General features: G+C 47.4%; 1 long non-coding RNA gene across 1 annotated transcript; it reads right to left on the reverse strand.

Moving 5' to 3' along the window:
* Positions 1-4,829: 4,829 nt before the first annotated feature.
* LOC113953291 lies at positions 4,830-7,806 on the reverse strand. The gene is made up of 3 exons (XR_003529822.1): positions 7,562-7,806; positions 5,878-6,953; positions 4,830-4,971 (listed from the first exon to the last, which is right to left on the reverse strand). It is a non-coding gene; the product is annotated as an uncharacterized LOC113953291 (long non-coding RNA).
* Positions 7,807-11,934: the final 4,128 nt, after the last annotated feature.

The raw sequence follows: 11,934 nt of genomic DNA on the forward strand, positions 1-11,934 counted from the left end.
TCCCAGCTGCCTCTTCTCCCACAGATGGAGCCTCTGGAAATAAATATTGCTCAGGGGTGGCACTGGATGGTTTAAGGTCCCTTCCCACCCAAACCAGGCTGGGATTCTGGGATCTTCAGGGAGCTCAAGGCACTGCAAACCATGGGATGTGCTCTTGAGGGACACATAATCCTCGTGTCCTGGCTGTGTTGCTGTGGAAGCAGAGGATCCATGGATTCGTTTTTGGAGTCACCCCCTGGGACCTCCCTCCCTCTGCATCCCTGCCCAGCTGCCAGGGCAGCACATCAGCCCATCACCAGTGTCTGGGAGCAGAAAACTCCCCAGGCTGGAAAGGGGACAATCCTGGACCTATGGATACATTTGGCAGTGACAGGGATTTTTGTGGCACCAAACAACAAATGTGGAAAAACACAGAATGAGAGAATCCTGGAACCTCCTGAGCTGGAAGGATCATTGAGTCCAATTCCTGGCCCTGCACAGGACAGCCAGGGCAGCCCTCGGCCAAGTGGGATCAGGATCCAGAGGGTTGGACCAGGACAGGTGATGGAGTGGCAGTTCCAGGGGCACCAGAGCACTAAAAAGAAACAAATTAACCTGTTTTTCTCTGTTATTCCCCAAGAAAACTGCCTTTCACACCTTGATTTCCCCCCCCTGCCAGGCTCTTCCCAGCCCATCAGACCCCCAGGAGCAGCAGCTCCTGTTGTGACCACTAATTAGCTTGTATTCCCAGGGAGCTTTGAAGGCATTCTGATGTGAAGAGCAGCTTTCAGGCAATCATTTATTACCTCTTATAATTCCAACACAAAGCACTACTTAATGTTGCCAGACAAGCATCAGTGCTAAAATTTATTAAATGCCAATGGCACAGATGAATCACTTTTTCACATTAAAAATGGTAATATATTTAGATAAAAGCCCAGAAAAACAGAAGTTTCTATTTATTTCTACCAAAAGCACAAAAGACCCAGCAAATTGCACTTTAACTGCTGAGGAAGAGAGTTTGTAAGTCATTCCAGACCCACAATGGAATTGTGTCTGAGCTGCCAGTAGAAAGATAAGAAGGAAATGTTCTTGTGGGGCTTTTTAAGCTGCATTTTGCTCATTATTTTATGGAATCATCCAAGAATGGTTTGGGTGGGAGGGGATATTAAGGATTATCTCATTTCACCCCCTGCCATGGGCAGGGACACCTTCCACATCCCAGGTTGTTCCAACCTGGCCTTGGACACTTCTAGGGATCCAGGGGCAGCCACAGCTTCTCTGCCCAACCTGGGCCAGGGCCTCCCCACCCTCCCAGCCAGGAATTCCTTCCCAATATCCCATCTCTCCCTGCCCTCTGGCAGTGGGAAGCCATTCCCTGTGTCCTGTCCCTCCATGCCTTGTCCCCAGTCCCTCTCCAGCTCTCCTGGAGCCCCTTTAGGCCCTGCAAGGGGCTCTCAGGACTCCCTGGAGCCTTCTCTTCTCCCCCAGCTCTCCCAGCCTGGCTCCAGAGCAGCCCTTGGATCCCTGGACCCACAACATCATTCCCATTTATTTTCTACCAAAAGCAAAAAGGGATCAGAAGGTTCCTCTCACCTGGTAGAAGGATAAGATTTCTCTCAGCCCACCAGCAGACCCTTCTCCCAGTTTTCCTGTTTTCTTCTCAGGATTTTGCACTGGAAACCTGTGATAATCCTTCAATTCATCTTTATTACATGAAAAATAACTCAGTTATTTTATAAAAATAACTCAGTGGTGTCTCCAAACAGACCCAGCCAATATCCCACTGCTGGCAGAGCAGGACAGCCACGACCCCTTTGGAAAAGCTGAAGGAACAAGGAACTCTCCTCTCACAGCAAACTTGCAGAGAGTTGTGGTGATGGATAAATGAGCTGGAATCACCTGCAGCTTTTGAGGACAATGGGCTTGTTCTCACCAGTCAGTGGGAAAGGTGAGAGTTCAAACACGGCAGAAGTTCTGCACCCAAAAGGACAAAAATCAGATGACATTAAACACCCCACAAACCCAAAGTGAGTGGGTTTGGACCATTCAGGGAGGTCTGTTTAGAGGAATTTTTTCCTGGAAAATCCTTTGCTTTGCTCCCACACTCAGTTCTCTGCTCAGGCCCTGTTAGAGGCTGACAAGGTGCTGAGTCAGACCTTTGTGGGCATCAGGTTTGATCCCATGTCGTGGATTCACAGCAGCAATGTCTGGAAATCTCCACCTAGAAATGCTGGAGCATCCACTAATTTTCCAGTTGCTCCTCTTTTATTCCTTCTCTAAAAGCCTCTTTCCCACATCCATTATAACCCAAGGAGAGCAGACTGAGTGGAACAACGGAGCTGGGAAGGGGCTGGAGCAGCAGGAGGGGCTGAGGGAGCTGGGGGAGCTCAGCCTAGAGAAAAGGAGGCTCAGGGGGGACCTTCTGGCTCTGCAACCCCCTGACAGGAGGGGGGAGCTGGGGGGGGTCGGGCTCTGCTCCCAGGGAACAAGGGACAGGAGGAGAGGGAACAGCCTCAGGCTGTGCCAGGGGAGGCTCAGGTTGGACATCAGGAGGAATTTCTCCCTGGAAAGGGTGGTCAGGCCTTGGAAGGGGCTGCCCAGGGAGGTGGTGGAGTCCCCATCCCGGGAGGGATTACAAATCCACGTGGATGTGGCACTTGGGGACATGGATCATCCTCTGGGCAGTGCTGGGGGATGGTTGGACTCAATGGTCTTGGAGCACTTTTCCAATTTAACCATCCCACCACTCCATCCCTGAGCATTGTTGCCTTTAGTAACCATTGTCCCTTTCCTGTCCCTTCTCCATCTCCTTTCTGCGGTGCTTCCCAAGGTTTTATTCCCCCTCCAGCAGCCCCCTCCCCTGTCACGGCCCAGGCCAAGTGCCAGAAGGGGAGGAAGGATGGAATGAAAAGCTCAGTGTGGAATTCCAGAGCCCCTCCTGCACCTCCAGGGCCCGTGAGCACGTGAATAATTCATGGCCTGGGCTCTCAGCCCCTCTTTGTAGGTCACTGTCCTCGGTGACAGACGTTCCACACACACCAACTGCTTCAAATTGCTGCACGGAGTGAAACTTAATCCAAATCTGTGAATTATTTGCAAAAGCTAAAAATAAACTTTCAAAAATCCCCAGTGGATGGGGTGTATGTGTGCTCTGTGAATCACAGAGAGGGATTGCTTGGGAGAGAGAAACAGTGAATCACCTCCACGTGCAGAGGATTTTGGGGAGCCATTGAGAGCTGAAGGATCATGTTTCAATCCCCAAATGAGGAAAAAAAGGCAGGAGGGATAAGGCCACCCAAGCATGACTGTGTTAACTCTCACCACTCTGTCAGTGCCATGGAATTGGATCCCAGTGACTGTCTTTGCCCTGGGCTTGCAGAAAGATGGGTGGTGAGAGAAATCCCAAAGCCATAGGGAAAATCTGAGCCTGCCCAGGAAAAGGTGGAGATCCAGGTCAGGGATGGGCTGTGTCCATCAAACACAGCCATGAACTGGCACTGCTGGGGCACCTCCAGGGCTGGGGCAGGGCTGGGACCCCCAGACAAGACATGGAGGGGCTGGAGTGTGTCCAGGGAAGGGGCTGGAGCAGCAGGAGGGGCTGAGGGAGCTGGGGGGGCTCAGCCTGGAGAAAAGGAGGCTCAGGGGGGACCTTCTGGCTCTGTAACCCCCTGACAGGAGGGGGGAGCCGGGGGGGGTCAGGCTCTGCTGCCAGGGAACAAGGGACAGGAGGAGAGGGAACGGCCTCAGGCTGTGCCAGGGGAGGGTCAGGTTGGACATCAGGAGGAATTTCTCCCTGGAAAGGGTGGTGAGGCCTTGGCAGGGGCTGCCCAGGGAGGTTTGGAGTCCCCAGCCCTGGAGGTGTCCCAGGCACTCAGTGCTCTGGGCTGGGGGACAAGGTGGGGATCAGGCACAGGTTGGACTCCATGAGCTGGGAGGGCTTTTCCACTCTCAGTGATCCTGGGATTTTGTGTCAGAGTCCAAACACTCTACTTTGTACTTCAAGACAAACAGGTGGAAAAATCACTCCCATCCCTGGCCCACAGGAAGAAGATCCAGCCCCATCCCAGCTGGGAGCATCCCTCCTTCCTCCCCCAGCAGCTCAGCTCTGCCCCACTGCCAACACTCCTGCCGAGCCTCCAGATGCCTTTTATTTACTAGGAATACTTCCTAAAATATCAAACCGGGCTCTGCAGAGTCATATGGGCTTTAAAATGCCTTTGGTTTGAATTTTCCATATTAATGTTAGTCAGGAGAGACTTGAAAGGGGAGCAGCAGTTTGTTTTCCCAGCCGTGGCTCCGACAGCTGGAGGAGGAACAGGACAGCCCTCGTTTGCCTGCTTTGTACAACAACCAGAAAAGCCTGGTGTGTGGTTTCACAGACAGCACCTGCATTAATAAAAACAGGGGGTTATACATTTTTAATCTGGGCTGTCAGCCCCAGGAAACCTGCTGTGATTGTGGCTGCTGCTGTTCCTGCACAGCTCTGCAGCAAACATCTCTGATGGGCACATTGGCAGGGTTATCCTGGAAGCACAGAGCAGGAATTGCATGGATGAGGAGCCAGATGCCAAAGCTTGTGGGTGGGAAGGGTAAATTATGGAATCCCACACTGGTTTGGGGTGGCAGGGACCTTAAAGCCCATCCAGTTCCAACCCTGTGGGCAGGGACACCTCCCACCAGACCAGGTTGCTCAGAGCAACACCCAGATCATTCCACCCCCCTCCCTGGTGGGATCTGGGGCAAGGGGAAGGTCCCACCAGCCTCACCCCAAGCAAGCTCAGCTCTGCACTGACCTTGCTTGCCATAAAACTGGGATCCACACCCAGGCACTGGAATAAAACCCCAAAATCCAGCACACACTGGATATCGTGGCACTGCACCCTCCCAAACTGCTGCATTTGAAACAAAGCCCCTTTTCCAGCTCAGCCACCTCAATTCCAGGGAGGCTGAAAAGTCCACTTCATCCAGGCATTTTTTCCCTTTCCTGACCTGTAATAAAGCAGAATGTAATGAATGGATTGGTAAAGGATTGCTCTAAGGGAGAATTTGGTGCTTTGGGCTGAAACTGTCCCTCCCAACCCAAACTCTGCAGCTCCTTGTCTCTTGAAGGAGCTGCAATTCCCAGCACAGGGAAGATGAGAATCCAAAAAGACACTGAAAGGCACAAAGGGAAGGACCACCCCTATTCCAGAGAAGCTGCCCCTGGATCCCTGGAAGTGTCCAAGGCGAGGTTGGACGGAGCTTGGAGCAACCTGGGACAATGGAAGGTGTCCCTGAGGTCAGAACTGGATGGGCTTTAAACTCTCTTCCAACCCAAACCAGCCCAGGGTTCCAGGATTCCATGATTTTCTGTGCAGGAAAAGGGGAGAAGAGGCAAAGTCTGTGGTGTCTGTGCCATTTTTTGGGAGCAAAATTCAATCTCCAGGTGCTGTCACACAGACCCAGGTCCCAGAGCACAGCGAGCTCTTGAGACACTTGAAATCAATGATCAGGATTTTAAATCCTGACTAATATTGACTTAAATTCACAGACATTTCTTAGGAGTGAATGTCTCCTCACAACATCAGTTCTGACACACAACCAGTTTACATTTATCCAAGCCACACCTTTTTATCCTGGTAAATTAAGGGAGACAACCCAAACTCCACCCACGGCTGGAGATTTTATCTGTCCAAAGCACGGGGAAAACACTGCAGAAAAAGCAGTTTTATAGCATTTGTAAAGACAAAACTTCTCCTAATAGTTCCCTCTGCAGCTCTTCAGGGTTTACAGCTGCAGCCAAATTCTAAACCACACCAATATATGTGAGATTCAAGGGTGCAATTACACAGCATTTCTGTCCTTTGGCAAAACCTTTTTATACATTCTGGGATATTCACTAATGGCAGGAAATACCTGGCAGGAAACTACAACTCCAGGACCTTTCCCACAGGAGATGGGTTATAAAAACCATAGAAAAGAGAAACTTCTCAAATCAGGTAGAAAAGCAGCATATTTTCTCTGAGTCCAATAAAAATGCTTCAATAACTCAGTCCCTGCAGTGTCAGAAAATAAAACAGTGCTGTACAAATATCACAGTCCAAGCATTTGACTGTGTGAACTAGAAATTGCTGATTTTTATCAGCTGCAGGTTAAACAGAAGGAGAAGTGGGGGGAAAAAAAAACCCCTGGACTTCATCATATTTTAATTGCAAGTGAGTTTTGTCACCTTTTACCTGCCCGAAACCAGCACAAAAATAATACCCAAAAAATCAGAGAATGTCCCCTGGGTTTGAAACCTGGTTTTCCTGGAAGATAAATAGTTATATTTTGCATTTAAACATCTTTTGAAACCCGCCCCATCATTCTGTAAGGGGTTGTTTAAGACACCAAATCCCCTCCCTGGGCTTTGGGGGCACCTCCAAGGGACATCTCTGAGTCCCATCAGGGACCATGGAAACACAGGAGCAGCTCAGGGATGAGCCAGGATGTCCTGGAGGTCCCTGCAGAGACAATCAGAGTGTTAATTAATACAGGAAAATTCATTAAAACAAGTGAACCCCAAGGTTTTACCCAGGGTGGCCTCTTTTCTTCAGTCTCTGGTGCTCTTCTGATCCACATAAAATGCCTCTCAGAGGACAAACTCAGCTGGAAACTGGGATAGTGGGAGATTCCCTGCCCTTGGAATTGGCTGGAATTGGATGATATTTAAGGGCTCTTCCAACCCAAACCATTGGATGATGATGAGGTTTTCCAATGGTTGGGAAACCACAACATTTAATATGCTACTTTTAATTCAGTAAGAACTGGAATCACTCAACAGTTTTCCCAGTTTTGCCCTCATTTCCCAAGCCCTAATTTATCAGGAATGAAGCCAAAACACTCATAATGTGGAGGGTTTTCAGGGTTAGGAATTCAGGAATCAGTTTGGTTGCTCCAACTTCTTGGAATTCCTGGCTTCAGCCACCAAGGACCAAACAGGAACAGGGACCCTGGAAAGCAAAAATCTTGGGTTATTGTTTTAAACCAAAAGAGGGAAAGAGGAAAATATATTTATCTAAACAAAAAAATATTCTCTGGTTGCTACAACAGGCCCTAAATTCCAGCTCCTTGGGGGATGCTCCTGTTTCCACTGGAAAACTGTGTAGCAAAGGAAATTTAAAATAAAATTTGGCCAAAAAAGCCCAGAATTACAACACCCATCCCCTGAAGGCTTTGCAGGGTTAGAAATCAGTTAGGAATCAGTTAGGAATCAGTTAGGAATCAGTTTGGTTGCTCCAGCCCTCTGGAATTCCTGGCTGCAGCCACCGAGGAGTGATCACTGCCCACTGTGCAGAGGAGGACAAATGAAGGACCAAACAGGGACAATGGAAAGCAAAAAAAACCTCTCAGATTATTGTTTGGAATTAAAAGGGGAAAAGAGGAAAATGCATTTATCCAATCACAAAACATTCTCTGATTCCTGCAAGATGCTCCTTCCTACAACACCCAGCTTCCTGGAGGATGCTCATGTTTCCACTGGAAACTGTGTAGCAAAGGAAATTTAAAATAAAATTGACCAAAAAAAAAAGCCTAAAATAAGAGAATCTTTCCTGCAAACCTGACCAGCACGTGGAGAAGAACACACAGGAACTGGACTCTCCTTCCCCCATCTCCCAGCAGCTGTGGGATAAACCCTGGAGCAGCAATTCCAGCTTCCCAGTTTAGAGACCACGGTGCCAAGAGCTGGGAGAAGGGATCTTTTAATAGCAGGATCAGGATCCAAACTTCCATGGGATCAAGTGCCATGACTGCAGAGGGATTTGGGATGTTTATTTGTCATGTATTACCTTGGAGGCTTTGCAGTGTCTGTTCCTCCCCAGCCTGCAGCAGGAACAACAGCTGTGACCCTCAATCAGGGCTGTCCTGGGGATCATTCCCAAGGAATTCTTGGAAAAGACACACTGAAGCCACAAATTCCTTGCTGTGGGGGGTTAAGGGGAAAAGTTGTGGTTGGGGAAAACTATTTGGGTTTTGAAAAAGTCCCCCAGTGGGAAAGGAGGAATCCTGGAAGCAGGACACAGCTGATGGCCCCGGGGCTGCAGGGGAAGAGTTACTGGAAATCAGGGAAGGAATTCCTGGCTGGAGGATGGGGAGACCCTGGCCCAGGATGGGCAGAGAAGCTGTGGCTGCCTCTGGATCCCTGGAAGTGTCCAAGGCCAGGTTGGATGGGGCTTGGAGCAACCTGGGTTAGTGGAAGGTGTTGGGGTTGGAACTGGATGAGGTTTAAGGTCTCTCCCAACACAACCCAACCCATTCCAGGATTCCCTGAATTCCCATGACCATGGTTAACTCCACCAACAAAAGCAAATGCTTAATTCTATTCCTTACTGATTTGGGAGCTTTACCTTTGGAGTCACCCTCAAACACCTCTTCAAAGGCAGATTTTGGGCAAGATGAGAATCCTGGGGGTTCCTGTTCCCAGGAAAACGCAGAGCTGGCAGGATGCCTTGGCTGCTGCTCTCCCCTCCCCTTGGGCTGTGGGCACATCCACTGGGAATGATGCACCAGCAGGAAACTGCCAAGAAATTGGATACAATTGTGAATTTTTATCTGTTAAAAGGCTGCCTCTTCCTGGACTTTTCCACTGTCCATCAGGAGGAACAGGGAAGCTGTGAGTGGTGCCAGAAGGAGCAGCTGCTCAGACAACATTTGGTCCTGTCAGACTGATTTCCTCTCCCCTCACACACCAGCAGGCCTGGATACGATGGGGAAAATAAGGAAAATCACTTTACAGCAAAGCAGGCTGAAGTTTTCTCTTTATAAAAATGCCCTCCCAGCCAGAACTCGGGCGGGGGGAAACATTTTAAAGTCAAACCAAACAGTAAAAAAAAAGTTGGAGAAAGGATTGGAGCTGAAAAGGGCCACGGCAGGATGGGCAGCCTGGAAGGGTTGCTTTGCTTAAATGGATTATTGAGTAAGAGAGTTTGAATTTCCTCATTATTTCCTTCTGGAAAAGGAAATATCTCCTTCAACTCCCCTTGCAGGGCATGTGACAGTGGAATTAAAATGGGTTTTGAGGGGCTCCAGAGAATATCCCTCTGGAGATGGTGCTTCTCACCCTTCTGGGATGGGGATCCTCCCAGGGAGGGACACAGTGATGGTCCTGCCCCGTCCCTAAAAGTGTCCAAGGCCAGCTTGGAGCAAGTTGGGAGAGTGGGAGGTGGGACTGGATGATCTTTAAGCTCCATCCCAACCCAAACCAGTGTGGGATTCCACAAAATGAACTCCAGAAGTGAAATAAAGGATGTAAGATTTAGTAAAAGAAGAGAAGAAGAAGAAAGAAAAGAAAGAAGAAATAAGAAAAGAAAGAAGAAATAAAAAAATAAAGAAGAAAGAAAAGAAAGAGGAAATAAAAAAATAAAGAAGATAAAGAAAGAAAAGAAAGAAGAAATAAGAAAGAAAAGAAAGAAGAAATAAAAAATAAAGAAGATAAAGAAAATAAAGAAGAAATAAGAAAGAAAAGAAAGAAGAAATAAGAAAGAAAAGAAAGAAGAAATAAGAAAATAAAGAAGAAATAAGAAAAGAAAGAAGAAATAAGGAAGAAAAGAAGAAATAAGAAAGAAAAGAAAGAGGAAATAAGAAAAGAAAGAAGAAATAAGAAAAGAAAATAAAGAAGAAATAAGAAAGAAAATAAAGAAGAAATAAGAAAGAAAAGAAAGAAGAAATAAGAAAGAAAAGAAAGAAAGAAGAAAGAAAAGAAAGAAGAAAAGAAAGAAGAAATAAGAAAAAAAGAAGAAATAAGAAAGAAAAGAAAGAGGAAATAAGAAAAGAAAGAAGAAATAAGGAAGAAAATAAAGAAGAAATCGGAAAGAAAAGAAGGAAAAAATAAAAAATTAACAAAGATAAAGAAAGAAAATAAAGAAGAAATAAGAAAGAAAATAACGAAGAAATCAGAAAGAAGAGCATTCAGGAAGATGATTCCCAGGGAATCCCTTTTCCTTGCCGAAGGAGAGGCCACCGGGCCCCGGGCGAGCTGCACCTGCACATTTATGGCCCAATCTCCCCCTCCAGGGTTTTGTTCCCACTCTTCCATCCCACTTGACATTCACTCCCGAGGCTGCCCGTGGTGTCCCCTCCCCATTCCCCCCCTGCAGGGAAGGAGCCCCTGGCCAGGAGCAGCGGGAATGGCCACTATCTGGGAATGGCCACTATCCGGGAATGGCCATTATCCGGGAAATCCGGGAATGGCCATTATCCGGCTCCTCTTCCCCTCGCCGGGAATTAAATCAGCTCTGTTGCCCTTTAAGCTTTATCCCCACGCTTTTATCTTTGATCTTTAGCTTCATTAGTGTCCTTAGGGCACATCTCAGCCTCAGAGCTGCACAGAACAACAATCCCACCTCGCCCACCTCCTGCTTTATCCCGATTTTTCCACCTATTCCTTTTCCCTCCTCCCTTCCCGTTTTATTCCCCATATCCAAAACTCCGAGGTGCAGCTGGAGGGCTGGATGCTGGCAAGCAGATGTCATCACTCTCTTTGCTTTTTGACATATCTCCTAATAGATTTTTTTTTTTATTCTTGATTCTTTTTGATCGTTTCCAATTTTAATCCTCTCTCCCGACTCCGCGGGATTTGGTTTTTCGGAGCACATTTTTATTTCTGGCACTTGCTGGTAATGAAATCGGGATTATTTGCCTTAAATCCATGAATTCATCAGCTATGCAGCAGCAGGATCAAGCCATAAGTATGACTGATCCATGTCCCGTTGCGTGATTTTTATGGAGCACCACGAGCACATGAGAACAATAAGGTGGGAGACACAATTCCCGAGCCCCAAATCCCCTGTTGAGCAGCAAAAATCATTCCTTAGGCCCAGGAGCTGCAGCAGATTCCAACCTGGATTCTCCTCCAGAGCAAAACCAGGCGGGAAAATCCAATATTTACCCTAGAAAACGTGTTGGAGTGAGAATTCCCCTGAGCTACAAGGCACCCAAGGTGAACAGTAATGTATTTTCTGAATATATTTATTTATTAGCCCATATTTTGCTTTGCATTTTGCCTTAGTTTCGCTCCAGCTGCCTCCCAGCCTTTCCTTGGCTCTGGATTTGGGATGTGCTGCTCCTGATTTCCCTCTAATTTCCTAATTTCTGCCTCGGTGCACGGTATTTAAATCACACTCACTCCATCACGGGACCTGCACGTGGAAATATCTCATTTTTTTCCCAATCCAAATCATGTGGGTGTATTGGAAGAGAAAAAATATCCTCAATATTTGGGTCTAGAGCTCCTCTGAAATCCTCTGGCTCTCCTGAAATGATGCAAAAAACCCAAGCCAAACCTGGACATGAGAAATTCAAACCCCAAAATGCTCCAACTCTCCCTTTCCTGAGCTGCTCAAAATTAGGGATTCGAGTGGTTTCCACATAATCTGAGTTTTTCAGGCTCCCAAATTCCCTCAAATGGACCCTCAAATTCCCTCAGGAAACGGACACCTCCACCATCAAGGTGCTCAAAGGACTTTCCAGAGGTGACACCTCATTTCCAGAGGGATTCCAGCTGTTTCCCCTGAGATCCATCACACAAATTATTAATCCTCAGGTTTTGTTGTTTCTTTTTATTTTCAGGAAAAAAAGTTGGACTTGCTCTTGTTACTTTTCCCTGCATTGGACTGATCTGAATCCAGCTCAGTTTTCCAGGATAACAGAGCAAGTGGAAGCAGAACATGACTGGGATAACACCCAGCAGGAAACCCAATCCCACATTTTAGCAGGAAAAATAACTCTCTGGAAAATTTGGTTACATTTTTCACAGAGTGAAAAGAAAAGAAAAAAAAAAAATAAATTATTCAGGGGAAGAAAGAAGCTGCTGAAAATACTCTGGGGGAAAGCTCCTTTCCAAAGGGTGGTGTGTCTGAATCCATGGAATTAGGATATCTCAGCCAGCCCTGGGATTCCTGGGAAGGAGAAAAACAAACCCTCCCACATCAGATC

Source organism: Corapipo altera, unplaced genomic scaffold (assembly GCF_003945725.1).
Source record: "Corapipo altera isolate COAL_440 unplaced genomic scaffold, ASM394572v1 68, whole genome shotgun sequence".
In the NCBI taxonomy this organism is placed as follows: Eukaryota; Metazoa; Chordata; class Aves; order Passeriformes; family Pipridae; genus Corapipo; species Corapipo altera.